Genomic DNA, 18,255 nt, shown 5'->3' on the forward strand with positions numbered 1-18,255 from the left:
GAATTAATCTGCAAGAAATATTTTGTACATAAACATTATGTAGCCAGAGGTTTCCAGTGATATAAAAATCTCAACTTTTTTTTAGAAAAGTGGGGGGATGAGGCTGTGGATCACGAAATGCCCCTTTAAGACACAGCTTATTTGCTCTGAACTTGTCTTGTTTGCTACTGAGTTCTGTTTGCCTTCAGTAGTTTTTGTTGTTTGATTATATATTTTGTTGTCTGTCCCTGGAGAAGAGCAGTTTATCTGCTTGAAACATTGGTGGTTTTTTGTCTGTTTGGTTTAGTTTGCCTGCGTATGTGCACAATGATTTTCATCACTTGTTCCAGTATAATTATGTTTGATACTGTTTTCCTGATACTTCTGTGGGCTCTGGAATTGGTAATTTTTGGCCTTCAAACTTTGCCCATTTTTGAGCCTACATTTTGTTGTTTTGTTTATGTACAAATAGATGTCCATCGCTTGTTCCAGTGCACTTTTGTATTCCCATTGATCCCAGTTGTTTTTGCTGGCTTAACACTTAGATGTGCCTTGGAATTGGTAATTTTTGGCTATCAAACTTTACCTACATGTACTTCTGTGCCTACATTAGATGTTTTTATCCCTCTGCGCACCGTCTAGTCTGTATTTTACTAGTTTCCCCACGTCAGGTTGGTATACCTTGTTCTTTTTCTTTTTCCTTTTTTGAAATTTCCCAAGAGATCCACTATTTAGTTCCCCGCACCCCCCCCAAATGTTGGCTACGGGCCTGTCTAAAGTAAACCTCATCCTAAACCTAAATAGGAAAACCTGTGGAGCTGCATGACCTAGAAATAATATCTCACTTGTCCAATAGATTGGCCTAGCTTTTGCCCAGGGACCTTGTTAGCTTAGCAAAGCCTGCTGTCTTTAACTTTGTGTGCTGTATTGATCGATATTGATCGATATCAGTGAATAATTGATCATACACCTGTTAAGTGTTCATGGTCACATGGTCATGTGTCATCATCATTAACCCAAATTTTCACAGGTGTTTTATTTTTGAGGTCAAGAAAACGTAACTTTAAAAAGTAAAATTTCGTGTAAAAGTGGATATTTTCAAGCTAAATAATTTCATTGCACTTATAGCTTGTGTGGAATAAAAAAACACAAATTTGTTATTTCTATGCGACACACAAAAAAAAATGAAATTGTTGCAGCATAAATTTAATTGCGACAAAATTATCACTTTAAGAGTATTTCTATTTTATAATGATCAGAGTAAGCTGATTGGTCAATTTATGTGCACCATTAACTTTTGCGGCATTGACAAGAAAACCAGTTATCTTTTTGTTTTTAAAGCCAGTGTAAATTTTCAGGGATGATACATAATTATCAATATAATATATTCACAAAAATTTTAATGGATGCTATAAAAAGGCCTAATTATATCTAACTACATTGATAAACGATGTTTGGAGAATTGATGAATTGATTCAACAGGTTGGAATAAAAAGCATTTGAAAGAAGGTCTATTGATCAATTTATGTTCTTGCATACAACGGAACTGGTATAAAGTCCTTTATAGATAGAGCCCTGAAATAAAAGCACAGTCAGTATTGCTAGTGATGTGGTTAAAACACCAATTTGGGCTACTTTTCACAATGGATGTTAACCCTAACCCCACTGGGATGGTTGAAGTGTGTTCGCCCAGCGAGGACAAGATATCGTTTCCCACATCCAAAGTGAGGACATTTTGACAAAGTGAGGTCAAAACCTGAGTCCTCGCGTTGTGAGTATGTGCATTGGACACATGGGGGGTATAGGCTATTAGATCTCACAGATACTCAATACACACATGTCACAAGTCCTTGCTTTGAATGCCCGTGCACGTAGGGGTGTGTTTCGGTGTGTTTGTGGGGGTGTGGGTGGGGTGCCCTATGTGCCCATCATGTTTGTGTGTATGGGGGGGGGTGCAAGCTGCTGAACCCTTACCCATTTCTAAGGGTAGATTTATGAATTTTGGTCAATATAGATAGGTCCATATTTTCTACAGATTGACAAGTTGCCTAAATTGTTGTGTTCAATATTGCATTACACAGGATTTAGGTTAGTAAAATGGGTAGACTTTGTTTTCTTCAACATGTCTCATGTCTAAGGATTTCTCCGGGAAATACTCTCCCAATTTGAGTGGATCACCCGTATGCCTCATATATGTGAGTACCCCCTCCCAGTGGCGTAGCCAGGATTTTGGAACCGAGGGGGCACAACTTGTAAATGTACCGACGGAAATATTTGTTGCCGACGGAAGTTGTGATTCGTTGACCCCAAAAATGTTTGCATGGTTTGAAAAAGTGAAGAGCAAAAAAAAAAAAAAAAAGGCTTATAGGCGGTACCAACATAAAAACACAAAATCTTTATGTAAAATTCAATTTCATTCACAATTTTTCATCATTTTTTTTATAATTATCCCCTTTTTTTCTGTCACCCTGGGTAAAAAAGTAGTCTAGTTTTAAAACCCAATTATTTTTTTCACCAACGCCTTCCGTCTACCGACGGCCTTACATCAACTGACGGCCATGACGAGGGGGGGGGCACCAGCCCCCTGGCTCTCCGCTGGCTACGCCACTGCCCCCTCCCCAGGTGTCAGGAGATCCCAAAGGGTGGTATAAGGGAGCCAAGGCAGCCCTTGAATTCTCAAATTAAGAATTTGTAAGGGCATCCAAATCTAAGGCAAATTTGAAAGGGCACCTATTTGAAATGGTTTGAAAACAGAGATAAATGTTGGGCACCAAGGCAACGCCAGTATAGGGCACTGAATGCAATTGCTTTGGTGCCTTTGGTTATTTTGAAGCCTACGTCAAGGAATGATTCATTTGCATATATCTGCTGAATGCAGGAATGTTGTCATTACATGATACCATCACAGCAATCATAACCATTATTTATTAGAACTACTCTTGAAGTGTCATAAAAGTATGTTATGTAAAAGATATGGTTAAGGGGAAAAAATTGGGTGCTCTCGAATGATTGGTGCCTTGATGCATGGTAAGTTTCGGCAACACTGCACAGTCCAATGACAGGCTTTGTTGATATTGAGTGGCGGGTAAATTTTGCTTCATTAATTATTGTCATATCAAGACTGCAGGTAGCTTATACACTGTAATTACCAACATTATTGAAAGGTTGTGTTGGCTCTATGATCATCTTGTTTCGCAGGACTATACAGGTGTGTGTTGGCTGGTATTTTGTGATGTACTGATGCGGGTACTGGATTATGGGATGTTTTCGCTCCATATTTGTTAACAGTAAGTAAGATTCAGACTCATATCTTAAAAACAAACATGTGTTTGGATTCATGCCCCCGTCTACTGCTTGCTGGTGTGTCAATCGGCGTGATGTATCAACCAATGAAAAGCCTTGATTGTGTCTGTTTGTATGCAATGCGCATGTGTCACAGTTATGAAACCAGCTCCGGGAACCAGCTAAAGGGATTCAACGCTTACACAACATTTTTGTGTGACCTGAGCTGAGAGCACATCAAACACACCAAATTGCATTCTGAATATGAGGAATGTCCTGATGATATCAAATAATTTAGATTTTTTTTTAAATTTGCGATTTTTTTTTTATAATACAAATTTTATGGCAAATTATTAAAAATTGATATTTTTGACATTAACAGTCCTCGAAGTAAACTTTATAAATATAATGATATGTACTTAAAATACAGTGTATGTAGCTGGGAGGAAAAGCCGTCCATCATTTGAAAATGTTTTTTTTTTGTATTAAAGATATAATTTTTTTTCCCCAAAAGACCTACTTTGAGGATTGTTTAAAATATAAAAAATATCAATTTTTGAATAATTTGCCATACAATTTATATTATATCACAAGTTAAAAAAAAAAAATCAAAATTATTTGATATCAGAAGGACATTCCTCGATTCAGAATGAAATTTTGTGTGTCTGTGATCCCAGGTCCCTCAAAACATGGCTATGTGTCTGTGATCCCAGGTCCCTCAAAACATGGCTATTAAGAATAAATAAGAATATAGCAGGAACTTTCTAAAATTTTAAAGAATCATTCACGTTAGTGTCTGATGGGGTACTCATCTTTCAATTTGGTTGGTGTTTATGGTGCAGATTTTTGAAAGAAGAGTTTTTAGAACAGATTTGGAGAGAAAATTAGATGTTTACTGAAAATATATAAAAATTACTTCTTTAGGCCCCCAAAAAAAGTTTGTTTCCTGTAGCGCGCGCATTACGTTTTTGACGGCTTATTTTGCGCATTTGAATTTTTTCAAAGAAAAAAATACCAAAAAAACGGAAAAATCACAAACAATAATATAAAACACTACTGGAGTAATCATTTACACATTACACAACAAACAAGCGTAGTGAAAAACTGCTGGAGAAAACATCACACAATTTTTAAATACCTTTTTTAATCTGCAGGTTGAAAGTGGATCATAAATATTCTTGAATATGATTTTTTTGTGTATGTCGGAGAGTCCCACTGTAAATTCCCATTCCAATTTGCAGCAAAAGAGGTATTTTTGTCATTTGAAGATATAGATTTAAAAAACAACAACAACGAAACACTGCACTTCGCATTTGACTTTTTTGACCTGCTACAGGAAACAAACATGTTTTTTTTTTGCCTTATATAACAAAATGTTTTTTGTAGGATTATGTGTGTGTGGGGATGTTAAAAGTAAATTCCTCCAGCTATAAATGAGTTCTGTTGCTGCATAATTTTCTGTCAAGTCATTATTGATGAATTTGAGAACCTCATTTCAAAATTTGGTCAAAAGTATAATGATCAAGGACTATTAGTAGGGATGCCCACTCTCAATACAGTTTCCACTAGAACGATTTTTCATTTACTGTGTGCGTGCACTCACACACGTATTGTCTATGGAGAAACTGATCGATACAAGAAATCCCAGGCATGTTAAATGGCGTACATACTTGTTTTGATCCAAATGTAGGCCTATATCAGGGTGTTTCAAGAAATTCCTGATTCCACCAGAAAACATTCACCAAACTTTTTCCTCTTTGGTCAGTAAATAGAGAGGACCTTCCTGCATGAAGAGATCAACTTTTTTAATGAAAAATTTAATGAGATGAGAACTACAACAGGTTGAAGTGACACCATTCCGTGCATCAGGTGTTCAAACGCAATTATCTCCGAATTTGGAGTGAATCAGACAAGCAAACTTACATACTCATAAAATTTAACTATTTATGAAGACAAAATGTGTAGGATGTTAAGAAATTTAAGAATGTTTAAGCCTACATGGCCCATCTCAAATCATGCACTTCCCCTGCACTTCTCACTACCATGTCCATTTCATAGGGAGTATAAAAACCGGGGACCATCATGGCTTCCATGCACACAGTGTATTGCTCAATGTAGTAAAGATAACCTTTGAGTTGGAGCAAATTTCAAAAATTGGTAGTGATTAATGTTACCAAACTTATGCCATGATGAAATATAATAATTTTGAAGATAAAATGTGCTGACCTTAAAAGATTGAACAATGTTTAAGACTACCGCTTTTCATTTGAAATAATGCACTTATTGTTCATCTCCTCTATGGAGATATTTTCCATGGCGGCCATCTATGATCATGCTTGAGGTTTCAACAAACAAACCATGGGTTTTGAGGTCTTATAGTTTTTGTTGTATGTCAACAAAATCGATTAAATTTTCAGGATGATCTTATTTTCATGTTGTTATAAGCAAATATAATGTTCCAGATAAGATAGTTAATAAATACATTAAGAAAAAGTACCTTAAAGTTGCACTTTCTGTTAGTATTCCTTTTTGGACTTTAACTTTTTAACATGTTCTAGCAGCCCTATATAAAACCGTGACACTCGAAAGGCCATATCTCTGGAATGAAACGTCCGATTAAGATTATTTAAACGCCAAAATGTTTCTTTCATCAATTCCCATCCAATAAGTTAGGTCTGAATCAATTTAAAAGTACTTCAATTTTTAGTGGACATGCCTACTATTAGCATAACCATACATGTATTGGATGCATTATTCATGACATGCATAGTGATGCTTTAGCCACAGATCCTGGAAAGGATATGTTTTAACTCTCTCCACGTGGGTGTTGACTGCAGATGACCAGTTTAAATTTTTTTTTTTTAATTCAAAATTTTTAGAATTGTAAATTTTCATGACCATATTTGGAATCTGCATGAAAATTGCATTAAAATGAGTACAAACAAGCCTAGTATTGGTTCACTGGTTCTTAAGATAGCTCTTGATATGTTGAGCAAATATCTCAAAACTTGAACTTCATGTGTTGAAGCCTATAGCTAGCATGCAGAGCATAAGTGGAATAATTGAAGTGAAATTTATTCAACTGTTATGATGTTATCTCTAGCCTTTAATATCAAGTACTTCACAAAATATTTGTATGTCCATAGTGACACAACAGGGAAATTGAACGTTTTAATAGCTGTGCTCACATTGTCGGACGTACACCCAGCGGAACTTGGTCGGTGCAAGTTGCTAGCGGTAGGTGCTGCCAGGAGTAGTGGCAGTGTGAATGATGGTCAGCGTAAGTTCCGCTGGGCATATGTTCGACAATTTACTCCTGACAAAAGTCAGGAGTTGCGAGCTAGGTGTAATCTCCGCCAGACGTAAGTTGCAATGTCACTGAACGCTGAGCACTACGTCTTGCACCCGGTGTAAGTTTGACCTTTTTTTTGGTCGGAACTAAGAAATTACATATCGCGTGGTTGAAAAAGGTCACAGAAACAGGATGTGGTAGCTGATGTTTACACATACCGTACCAGAAGTGAATGCTTGGTGGAAGTGGTCGGGTAGTGCTAGGAGTAGGCTAGGTGTGGACACGCTGTAGGTGTAGGGAAAATATTTGTGGAATTTTGATCAATGTTAGCATTTAAGTTTACGCCGAGTGTAACTCAGCATGTGAACACATCTTATTTGTTGTAATCATATTCAGGGTAAATAAATGACTATAAAGTCATTCAGAAACCTGTCAAATGTGACACTTTTCAATCAGAAATTGAACATTTTATAACTGTAGCTATTTACACAGTGTTGAAAATCTAATTATTTTGATTATGATTTATTTGCATTGATTTTCACATTTTCCTCATTTATATAGATGATATTAAAAAGTATGTCTCAACAGTCTCAATAGAAATGGCTTTGGGGGTGTGGGGATCAAAGTAGAGGTTTTGAGGGATTGCAGTATTTAAAAATCACTGGTGGTACTAGAATTTTTGTCTTTGGTGAGGTAATATTTGAGTACAAACACTGCTAGGTTGGTTATGCTTTCCTCACTAGTAGGGTTAAGGTTGGTCTTAAAACTTTTGGACCTCATGACTGCTAACTTGTTGGTTTAAAGTTTATAAAACTTGGATGGCAAAGACTTGGCGAATCCATCTGTGAGGTCATATTTGGGCAACAGTGAACAAAAAAACCTCTTTCTTTGTTGGACCCAAATTGTGGTTATTCTTTCATGTAATTTTACACGAAATTAGGGTTAGGGTTAGTTTAGGGTTAGGATTAGGGTTAGGATTAGGGTTAGGATTAGGGTTATGATTAGGGTTAGAGTTAGGATTAGGCTTAGGGTTAGTGTTAGGGTTAGGATTAGGGTTAGAGTTAGGATTAGCTTACACAAAATAATTACATGAAGGATCGACCCAAATTGTTTTGAGATATATTCACCATTATTATGTTTTGATGGATCCAAGTTGTGATAATATTGGATCCAAAACATAATAATGATAAAATTGGATGCTTTACGCCCAATATTTATTGGTCTCGCTATGAGTTGTAAAATATTGGACTCGACTCACGCCTCGTCCAATATTTTAAAACTCATAGCTCGACCAATAAATATGGGCTCAACCGATCCAATTTTATATCAATATTGGTTGGAAAATGTTTAATATTGTAAAAAATGACAAAACAGCATGATTTTCACCCAAATTTCAACAATTTTTTGTGAAATTGGTCAAAATAAAAAACATTTTGGTTGCCCTTTTCTACATGTACAGGTATCTGCTATGGATGTGGGTCACACACTTAACCAGAGTGCAAAACACTATCATAATCGGATCGTGGATTAAGTAGTATCAATGTCTCCTGCTGCATCTTCTGTCTGATCTTCCGGATGTATTAGGATGTAAACAAGACAAGGAAAAACAGGTTCAACATTTCATGCTGTATAGAGGATATCAGGTAGGCGGCATTGATTAGAGCAGCTCTATATGGCAAAACAACGTAATTTTATCAAATTTACCATTTTGAGGAAAACACATTTTAGAATTTCCTAAGGCCAAAAAAAAAAAAAAGGTTTGTCTCAAAGCTCATAGGCACAAGATTTGTAAATTCGTGAGAATTGGAAAAAAAAAAAAGAAATGCGAATTTTTTTATTTAAAAAAAAAAAATTTATTTCAAAAAAAAATTTTTTATAGTTTTTCCGAAAAATTCGCGAAAATCAAATTTTTTTCTCCAAATACCATGAAAAAAGTCGGGAATAAAAAAAAAATCACATTTCACATTTGTTTTCAAACCACTCGTGAGCTTTGAGACAAACCATTATTTTTTTGGCCTAACAAGTTTGATGTTAGCTGTTGTGATGAATTAAGAAATATGCAGTGTGTTTAATTTTCATTCTCATTCAATTTTTGGGTGAAGTTAATCAAATTGACAAAAAACACAGCCAATTTCATAAAGTTACGGTGTTTTGTCCTTGTTAGTCCACAGAAATGTCAGCGTGGCTCTATGGTAAAACAACGTAATTTTTATCAAATTTGCCATTTTGAGGAAAACACATGTGAAGTTTTAGAATTTCCTAACAAATTTGATGTTAGCTGTTATGAATTAAGAAATATGCAGTGTGTTTAATTTTCATTCAATTTTTGGGTGAAGTGAATCAAATTTACAAAAAACACAACTGATTTCATAAAGTTCCGGTGTTTTGTCCTTGTTAGTCCACAGAAATGTCAGCGTGCTTCAAAGGCAAATTAAGGGGGTACTACACCCCTGGCCAATTTTTTGCCTATTTTTGCATTTTTCTCAAAAATTATAGCACATCGGTGACAAGTAAGATAAACTGCTCAAATAAAGAAAGTCCGCAGTCATGTAACCCGTCCTACACCAAAACCTGATCTTGTTACGAAAATTTGATTGATACGATTGTGTGCAGAATCTTGTTAGCTCTAATTTGATACCAAATTTGATACCAAACACTCAAAAGTGACAAAGACTGATACCAGTTTATGGCATTTGGTGCCTTTTCAAAAGTTGCAAATCAAAACAATAACCGGTCGAAATTGCTTAGCGTGGCAATGTGGTCAAGCTTGTTTGCCCACGATGAACCCATGTCGACTATCCCAAGTGCGCGCTTTATTCAATTGTTAATTTAAAACGCATGGATTGCTACAGTGCTTTACTGATGAATACTAGGGCACGATGCGATCGATATGACCTAGCGGTTGTTTCGGGCTATGTCAATGGTCGCGCTGTGCCATTCACCTCTACAGCTCCGCGTGGTCCATTTTTAATTTGCAACTTTTGAAAATGCACCAAATTTCATATACTGGTCTCAATCTCTCTGAATTTAGAGTTTTTGGTGGCAAATTTGGTATCAAGTTGGAGCTAACAAGATTCTGCACACGACTTTATCAATTACATGTTCATAACACGATCAGGTTTTGGTGTAGGACGGGTTACATGACTGCGGACTTTCTTTATTTGAGCAGTTTATGTAGGGGCAAGGGCTACAACTACTGCACTGAAAATTCAGCAACTCAAAGCAAGTACTTTTTGATTTATTGATCAAATATTGGTTTTGCCTCATTTTTGACTGTAACTCCACAACTGTTGTCTGTGCTGAAATAAAATGTCCAGTGCAGTAGTTGTAGTCCTTGCCCCTATAATATACATATCTTACTTGTCCCCAATGCGCTGTAATATTTTTAAAAAAATGCAAAAATAGGCACAAAATTGGGCAGGGGTGTAGTACCCCCTTAATATGGCAAAACAATGTCAACATTGTATCTCTCAACTTTTGTATTGTTTCTGAGATATGCGTTCATTTGCCAAACAGATAGGCAGTGGTGTGCGCAAGATTTTGAACAGTTGGGGGAATCAAGACCTGTGGCTCCCCCTTTTGAAAACCTGCAGACGCCAATTAAAAATATGCTAAGTGCACTACATAACTTGAGATATGTTGTTTTGCTGTATAAATTGGTAAGAAGTTGTAAATATGGCTGAAGAAACAGGTTCAGAAATGGACACCCCCACTGAAGAAACAGGTTCAGAAAATGTACACCACTACTGAAGAGACAGGTTCAAAAAGTGAACACCCTGTACTGAAGAAACAAGTTCAGTAAATAGACACCATCTACTGAAGAAACCTTTTCAGAAAATGGGCACCTTCTTCTGAAGAAACAGGTTCAGAAAATGGACACCCTCTACTGAAGAAACGGTTTAGAAAATGGACACTCCTACTGAAGAAACAGTTTAAGAAAATGGACACCGTCTACGGAAGAAACAGGTTCAGAAAATGGATACCCCCTACTGAAGAAACAGGTTCAAAAAATGGGCACCCCATCTGAAGAAACAGGTTCAAAAAATGGACACCCCCTACTGAAGAAACAGGTTAATTAACTGATAGTCCAAGCAACACAGGATTGTGGTGGCTTTTGTTATCCAGTGTTGATTCTTAGAAATATTACCGTTACCCTTGACCCAACCATGACACAGTTATGAAAATGGAATTCCAAAAATAAACATTATAAAAGTTGTCACATGGATGGATGGTTACTTATAATCATTTTAAAGTCTTTACGCAGGTCATTGATCTTCTGAAGGGAAATGTTTTCATTGAGTTTGGTGGTTTTCATTCGGTGGTTTTCTAGAAGTTGGCAATTTGCCGATTTGGTATAGGTCTTGGTGCAGGGTGCCTGTATACAGGTATGTACACATGTGTTTGATCTTCTGCATCAGGTATGATGAAATGGAACACACCCTAATATGCACTACATGTTCACCACAAGAAATATAGTAGATACACCAAACCCACAGGCCTCAGCACACTTTACAAAAGTATCAAACGACACAACGAAGAAAAGGAACAAATTATCACCTGTAGTGGAGGTGGGGTACTCATGTTTACTTTGGGTAGGGATGTACATCCAGGAATCTGAAAGTGGACCAATATTTATAACAAGAATCTGACCCATATTTACACCCAAGGCTTAGTAGATTTTTGAAATTTTGGCTCCAGGTAGGTAAAATTGGGGTATTTTCCCAAATAAATTTTTATACCAAACTTGACATAGAAAAAGGGGCCCATATTGCAGAGGCCAAAAAATATGACCCAAATGTTTTATATGTGAGTTGGTTTGGGATTTTAGACCCCTTGTACATTAAACCTAACTCTATCAAATCTTACACAATTATACAAAGCAAAACCACTATGCAAGTGCGCATGCATGCATCTGTCCCACATGATGCCATGATGCAATCAGCCTATATTTCTGTTAGGCGGGCCAGTGAAAGACATGTGGCTACTGGCCGATGATCTCGTGCCCCGCCCCCAACTCAACACAAAAGTTGGCAACCATGAGAGTTACCAAATTTTTCAAAGACCCCCTTTGCAATGATTTTTCATCAAATTTACCCCCCTTTTTCATGCAAAATCGAGGACAAAATATGGCCCAAAACAACCCCTTTTTTGTGGTTTTCAATGACTAGAATTTCCAACACCCCTTTACAATGACAAGAATTTCAAACACCCCTTTACTATGACAAGAATTTCAAACACCCCTTTTCAGAGTGACACTAAATATTGACATAAAATTACCAGATTTTCCCAAGTACCCTTTTATCCAAATTTCACAGGCCGGACAGTGCAAATTAAATACCCCCTATTTTGCTGATTTCACAGACAAATTTCGTGGACTGTCCAAATTAAATACCCCCTATTTTCACAATTTCGCGGTCTTCGCTGCTGGTAAAAAAAATACCCCTTTTCTGCGCTATTTGGTAACTCTCATGGTTGTCAATTTTTGTGTTGAGTTGGGGGCCGGGTCTTGTGCTTCTTTGTGCATCTTCTCTTCTTTTTTGTTCCTTCTTTCCTTTCTGATAGCCCAAAACCACTTTTAGCCTTAAAGGCACCCTTTCAATTGCCTGTACAAGACCCCTCTCTTCAAAGTAGCAAGCAATGTCCATTGTTGCAATGCACATCAAGGCATCAAAGCATTAAGGGCACCCTTTTAGTTGCCTGTACAAGACCCCTCTTCAAAGTAGCAAGCAATGTCCATTGTTGCAATACACACCAAGGCTACATCCAGTGAGTGAATCCAGCAGTAATCTTTAAATCAATCCACCAGTAATATCTAAATCAAAATCTCCCATTGATTGACCATTGGTACCCAATAAATAATTAAAATCCTTTTGTACAATTTGTCCCCTAGTGCAAAGTTTGTCTTTTGTTCAAATTACAAAGAACCGCCCACTGCCCACTAAATGGGCAAATGTCCAAACTTGTAGTGTAAATACATTTAATATTGGTGTCCCCGAATGGTGCACTGGATATAATCTGCCAAAGGGGGTTCCTTGTACAAATGACCATACAGGGTAAGTTCATATTTATTCTCATAAAGTTGTTTTTCTTTCATGTTACAAAATTGACAAAATGGGAAGAAAACGGTAGCGCTGAAGAATGGGGGTATTCAGGTTAAAATCCATACACCCCCTATGGAAGACCTTTCCTTAATCTTTCATACAGGGAGTGTAGATTTCAAGTGGAGTCATCTATACAGGTAACCCCATTCAATTGTGTGTAACTGTAAGTAAGTGTCCATATGGAAAAATGTCTCCAATATTGACTTAAATGATACAAACAACATGACTGAAAATGGGATAAAAGAAACAGGTTCAGAAAATGAAATAAAAAAGAATTTGCTGTATATCAGCAGGTAGGCTTTAAAAGGGTGAAGTCGAGACTTTGTCGTGGGTGTTAATAAAGTTAATGAGTCTGCTGAAATGTCAAAAGCAATATGCATAAATAATACTATATTTGCAGTGGCTCGAACCGGGGGCCTGGGGGCCCGCCCCTCAATAATTTTTGGTGAGGGGCCCAAGTACACCTAGAGCCCCCCCAATAATCTGAGGTAAAATTCATAATTTTAGGATAAAATTAATAATTTTAAGATAAAATTCATAATTTTAAGATAAAATTCATAATATTAGGTATTATTCAAAATGTAAGGTACAATTCATGTAAAAATGTATGCATTTCAAAAGATTCCCTCACCCGCACCCACCCCCTGTAGCGTTTCGCACCTCGGAGCAGACCGAAAACTTTGGGCCCCCCAATATTAAAAGTTTGGATTTGTTTTCTTACAGCAACTTAACAATCAATTAATCTATAGATAGCTGGTCCCCGGAGTGTTTTAGTTAAAATGTTACATGCATAGCTCCAATTAGATAACAAATGGCCTTTTCACGAGTGTTTTACAGAATCTTGACCTATTTCCAAGAAACCCAATAGCTGCTATGTTACAAAGGCGAAATGTAGTCAGAAAACAAAATAAATCAAAACAACAAGATATAAAAACTTAAAGAGGAAGCCCAGTGCAGGAGAAAAGAGGAAACAAAGAAACAACAACTATACTAAGTTAAAGTTTAAGATAAGGACAGTTTTGCTGTCTTCAGTAGACAGCAATTTAGTGCATTAACCATATAGATCTGATGAAAGCAAAAAGAATTGTTTGAAAAAACTTTCACAGACCCCCTCTCAAAGAATGTTGTTAAAACATAGCCCTCTATAAAATGCTTCAGAGCATGACATAAAGGTGTCAATCATTAAAAACATGTTTTCCTATAAAGATCACAACTGAATAACAGAAAGATCCCTATAAAATGGAGGTGGCTGGGACTGTGAGGACTTCATCTTCATGAAGGTCTCCGCTGCCAATTGTTCATTCTAATAGTACGCATTGATTTGCACAGTAGCAATATTGATACCAATAGTTTCAATGACATAGATTTAACCCCTGCATTTCTTTGTCCACGTTGTGTCACAATAAATGACAGTCCTGTGTATGTTAAAAATCCATGTTTGCCCATTGTCACTATGATTTCATTATGTGAACATTGTATTTGTGCTACTAAAAGGCCTAGTACATAATCCATATGTCGTTTTATAAATGTTCATTGATGAATACATAGTGTGACGTCAAAAAAAATTAGGTAGCACATAGAAGTGTAAACAACTTTCAGCCATGTTCTCGTATCTTATATAGGTCCATAAAATAGTCGCCTATAAAGAATAAACTTGTTTCATTCTGTCATTAGGGACTGTTTACAAACACTTGTTAGGGGGGCCTGATGCAAAAAGGGGGGCTCTGAAAAATTTGACCCTCCTAAGGGGGTGGGGGCCTGAAAAAAATTACCACAAATTTTCCTGGGAAAATTGAGTTTATATACTTTTCCATGGGGTTGACCTGTAATTTTCATGTCAAAAAGGGGGGCCTGAAATTTTTGAGGTCTGTAAAGGGGAGCCCTGTGGAAGATTTTGGAAATATGTTCTACAGGGGGAGTATGAATTTCAAATGTAATTAGCACATTAGGCAGCGCCAGCTTTATTTGAATTTCATACACCCTCTGAGAAAGATTCATCCAGACTCTTCCACAGAGGGAGGGTAAGTTTCAATGGAGCTGCCTAATGTGTTCATTCCATTTTAAATTCATGGTTCTCCTGTGGAACATATTTCCAAAATCTTCCACAGGGGTATAATGAAAGACAGAGATAAAAAGAATTTATCGCGTCTGATGTCACTGTCAATTACGATCCTTGATTGGTTTACACAGGTTAATAGCGCGTAAAAGGAAGGCCGATTTATCTGGTGCCGATCGGAGAAAAGGAATAGCATAAAAAGACTTTTGAGATGGTTTGTATGTTTGAAGGTGCAAAATTAATAATAAGGTGCCCAATTATACCGCTATGCTCAGCAAGTCATCATCACGACACTTGTAAACAAACCGTGCTCGAGTTTGATTGACAGATGACGCCAGACGCGATAAATTCTTTTCATCTTTGACTTTCATTATGGTGTGGATTTTAAATGGAATAGCCCATTATTTCCTTACCAAGTGGTTGCCATCAAAATAAGATTTCATAAACAGAAAATTTTGTCAAGATGACAGTAAGTGTGAAAAACAAACAAAAAACACAATAAACAGCACTTGATTTTGTTGTTCTGACTGTATCTGCATTTTAGTGTTTTTTGTTTTTGTTTTGGGTGGTTTTTTTTTGCAGTGAGAACCCTGCAGAATATCTTGGCAACAACCTTGTAGTATCATGCCAATGTCAGCGAGTGCCTTTGCTCCACTCCACACTCTCCTGGCAAACAGGGGTCTTATGATTCTTTAGAGCCAACTGAATTGATCATGAACCGTTGAGTAGGCCTTAACACCAGAAATTAAAATTTGAGGTGGGCTGTGTCAATAATATGACACACGGAGACCTATTATAGTGAACATAGCATGATTTCAACCCCATTGAATAACTGGCTCCCCCTCCCTTGTTGCCAATTTTAGGCCTACCCTAAAATGATTTTAATCTGAATTGTCAATGTCAATAGCACACAGAGAACGTCATCCCAATTAGATTGGATGAAATTGATGAACCGTTGGATATATGTGCCACAGTTTGGGTGGTCAGGTGGATCATCAGTATTTCCATGAAATCGCCACACAAGTTCAGTACTTATAGCCAAGAAGAATCACACTGCTGCCTTGTGAAGAGTAGTCTTTGTCAAAGACTACTTGCGATTTAGGGGGACACAAGCCGCGCGTCGCAAACCGTGATGCCTCACGAATAGCGAGAGTAGTGAGCAGCGAGCGTAGCGTATACACTATGGTTTCCAAGAGTGTGTGGTTCCCAGTAGTTTATCTCCATGGGTAATAGGTACACAGTCTGTAGCACAGACTATGTGAAGTGTAAAGTTGCTTTAGACTTTTTGAAAGGTCTGTTAGTTCTTCTCCCTTGATAAACTGCTTTTTGACATATTTTGAAGATCTGTTTTTTAACATATTTTGAAGATGTACATAAATGACTTGCTGCTCACAGCCTTCCAAGACATCTTTACAAAAGTGGTGGATAACATCATTAAATAGAGATGACAGGTCTATTGAGGGGGGGGGGGCACTTATGTTAAGTTGTAAATTGACTTGACCAAAATTTCAAGTAGGCCCTTAACAACTTTATATGCAAAAACACCCTAAAGCAAGGAGTAGCTTTTCAAAACCAGCCATGTTCAAACTCATGCACCATGCTTACAACTTTTATACATGAATAGCCCCAGCATGCTCTTTGCATTCTAATTTCTAACATTAACATTTAACCTATATGTAAACTAAGCCATCTGCCAATCTGTTAGGATATGTCATCCTAATCCTTAATCCTATTCCTAACCCTAAATCCACACCCTAAATCTTAACCCAAATCCCAATAAACCCTGAAAAATATTTTAATAAAAATGGTAAATTATGCCAGATGCACGCAGCAGCTATTTATTTTTTGCAGAGACAACATGTTGCACTCCTATGCTGTATTGATTTTGAGTAATTTGATAAATTGGCTCCCTATCGCTTGATTAATAACGGTGCCCTATGGGGCCTCCTTCAACTTGAATTTGATGTCAGTGATTGACAAGATAAAACGTGATCACAGAGGTAGAATTGAAATTCAGTAGCGTAAGTAATTATTCTGTAGATCTCTACACAAAGCTAACGTGCCATGCTACAAGAGTGTCATAATGTAACGTGTATGATCTTTTACGCATATGGTGAGCAAGGCAAAAAGCATTTTGTAAAACTTATTCAAGAATTAATTATTTATAAAATCTTCTTGTTTAATCAGTTAAGTTTGTTTAACTTTAGTGGAAAATTTGTTGAAACAATTGATGTTGGTAATTTATTCAAAGAGAGTACATATATCCAAAGAGCAGAGAAGATATATTAGTCTTCCCAGAATCCTTTGTAACATGATGCACCACCTTATTACAACAAATGATGCTGCTATTAGTTTGTACAGGTTCCCCTTGTTTTCATGTTGAGAATACACTGGCTGCATGGGTCGATATAGTCAAGAATTAAACATGTTTGCAAGATCTGGATGTGCTCTGTTCATTGAGGTACTTTTTGTCACCAGCACTTCTACCAATATTTCACTACAAAGCAAATCAGTACAGAAAATTGAAATGCAATGTGGGAAGTGTAAGACATCTTCTCTGCCCAACGAGTACAAACTTTAAATAGCCCTGTGTATAACCCTATGGTAAATCTGACATATTGTTTTGTTACTCATGGCGAGCAAATAGTGTACCTCCAGCGTTTGTAGGCAAGAACCTGAAATCAAACGACAATGTGTCTTTAAGCTTATTACAAAGGTTTGCGCACTGAGCGCTTTAATGGCACAGATTTAAACAACGACGCAATTTGAATTGTACTCTCTTTGCCCTCCATGAACGGAGTTGGTATTCTTTGGTTCTACTTCATTGAGTGTTTTAATTTTTGTCAGTCTCATACCCTTACCCCCCACACACACACCCCTACTCGTAAAACGTGCCAACCGGGGATATGTGTGTGTAAACTATTCAACCGAGACTATCCAAATGCGCTATGCTATGTTGCATTGCATGTGTGGATTATCCCCACTTTGCTGGAAAAAATCATATGTGTGTATCCCCAGTTAGATAGTATGGAATCAGATTGGTTGGATTCTGTACTATGCAATAGGGGATATCAACCCCCCTATACAGGCCCTATGCCTAACTAATGCGTTTAGCGCCCTCTAGGGGGGTTGTATAGCCCTATTATTGTAAAAAGTAAACCAGGGATATCCCCGTTTGTAACCCCAGTTACACGGTAAAAAATCAGAAATGTATCCCCGTTTTACGCACACACTAAATCTTTCTCTCACACTCTCAAGAGCATATCATACAAGGCAATCGCTAGGAGTGAAGTGTTTTTTGTGACGTATCCGTCGCTTATCAAAAAAAGTGATTACCGATAAAAGTTGTGTATGAAGTATGTTACTGTCAAATACTTCCTGTGTTAGCACGTTTTATTCATGAATAGATCTAGGTTGTTGGGCTGACTCCCACCATTGATATTGATTTACAATTAATTAAGTTATGGTGAGTAAAGAATAGTGAAATATTCACCTCGTCCTAGATTAAAGGTGGGTAACCTGATTGACAATCTCATCCCCCACTT

The 18,255-nt window shown here is 37.1% G+C and overlaps 1 long non-coding RNA gene across 1 annotated transcript in view; it reads left to right on the forward strand.

Annotated features, from left to right (window-relative positions):
• The first annotated feature begins 3,123 nt into the window (after window positions 1–3,123).
• LOC140162810 (uncharacterized) overlaps window positions 3,124–18,255 on the forward strand; it is a 92,504-nt gene continuing 77,372 nt past the window's right edge. Inside the window, exons 1-2 of the long non-coding RNA XR_011860350.1 lie at window positions 3,124–3,266; window positions 8,013–8,196. This is a non-coding gene — a long non-coding RNA (uncharacterized lncRNA). The remainder of the gene's footprint in view (window positions 3,267–8,012; window positions 8,197–18,255) is intronic.

Source organism: Amphiura filiformis, chromosome 10, assembly GCF_039555335.1.
Source record: "Amphiura filiformis chromosome 10, Afil_fr2py, whole genome shotgun sequence".
Lineage (NCBI taxonomy): Eukaryota > Metazoa > Echinodermata > Ophiuroidea > Amphilepidida > Amphiuridae > Amphiura > Amphiura filiformis.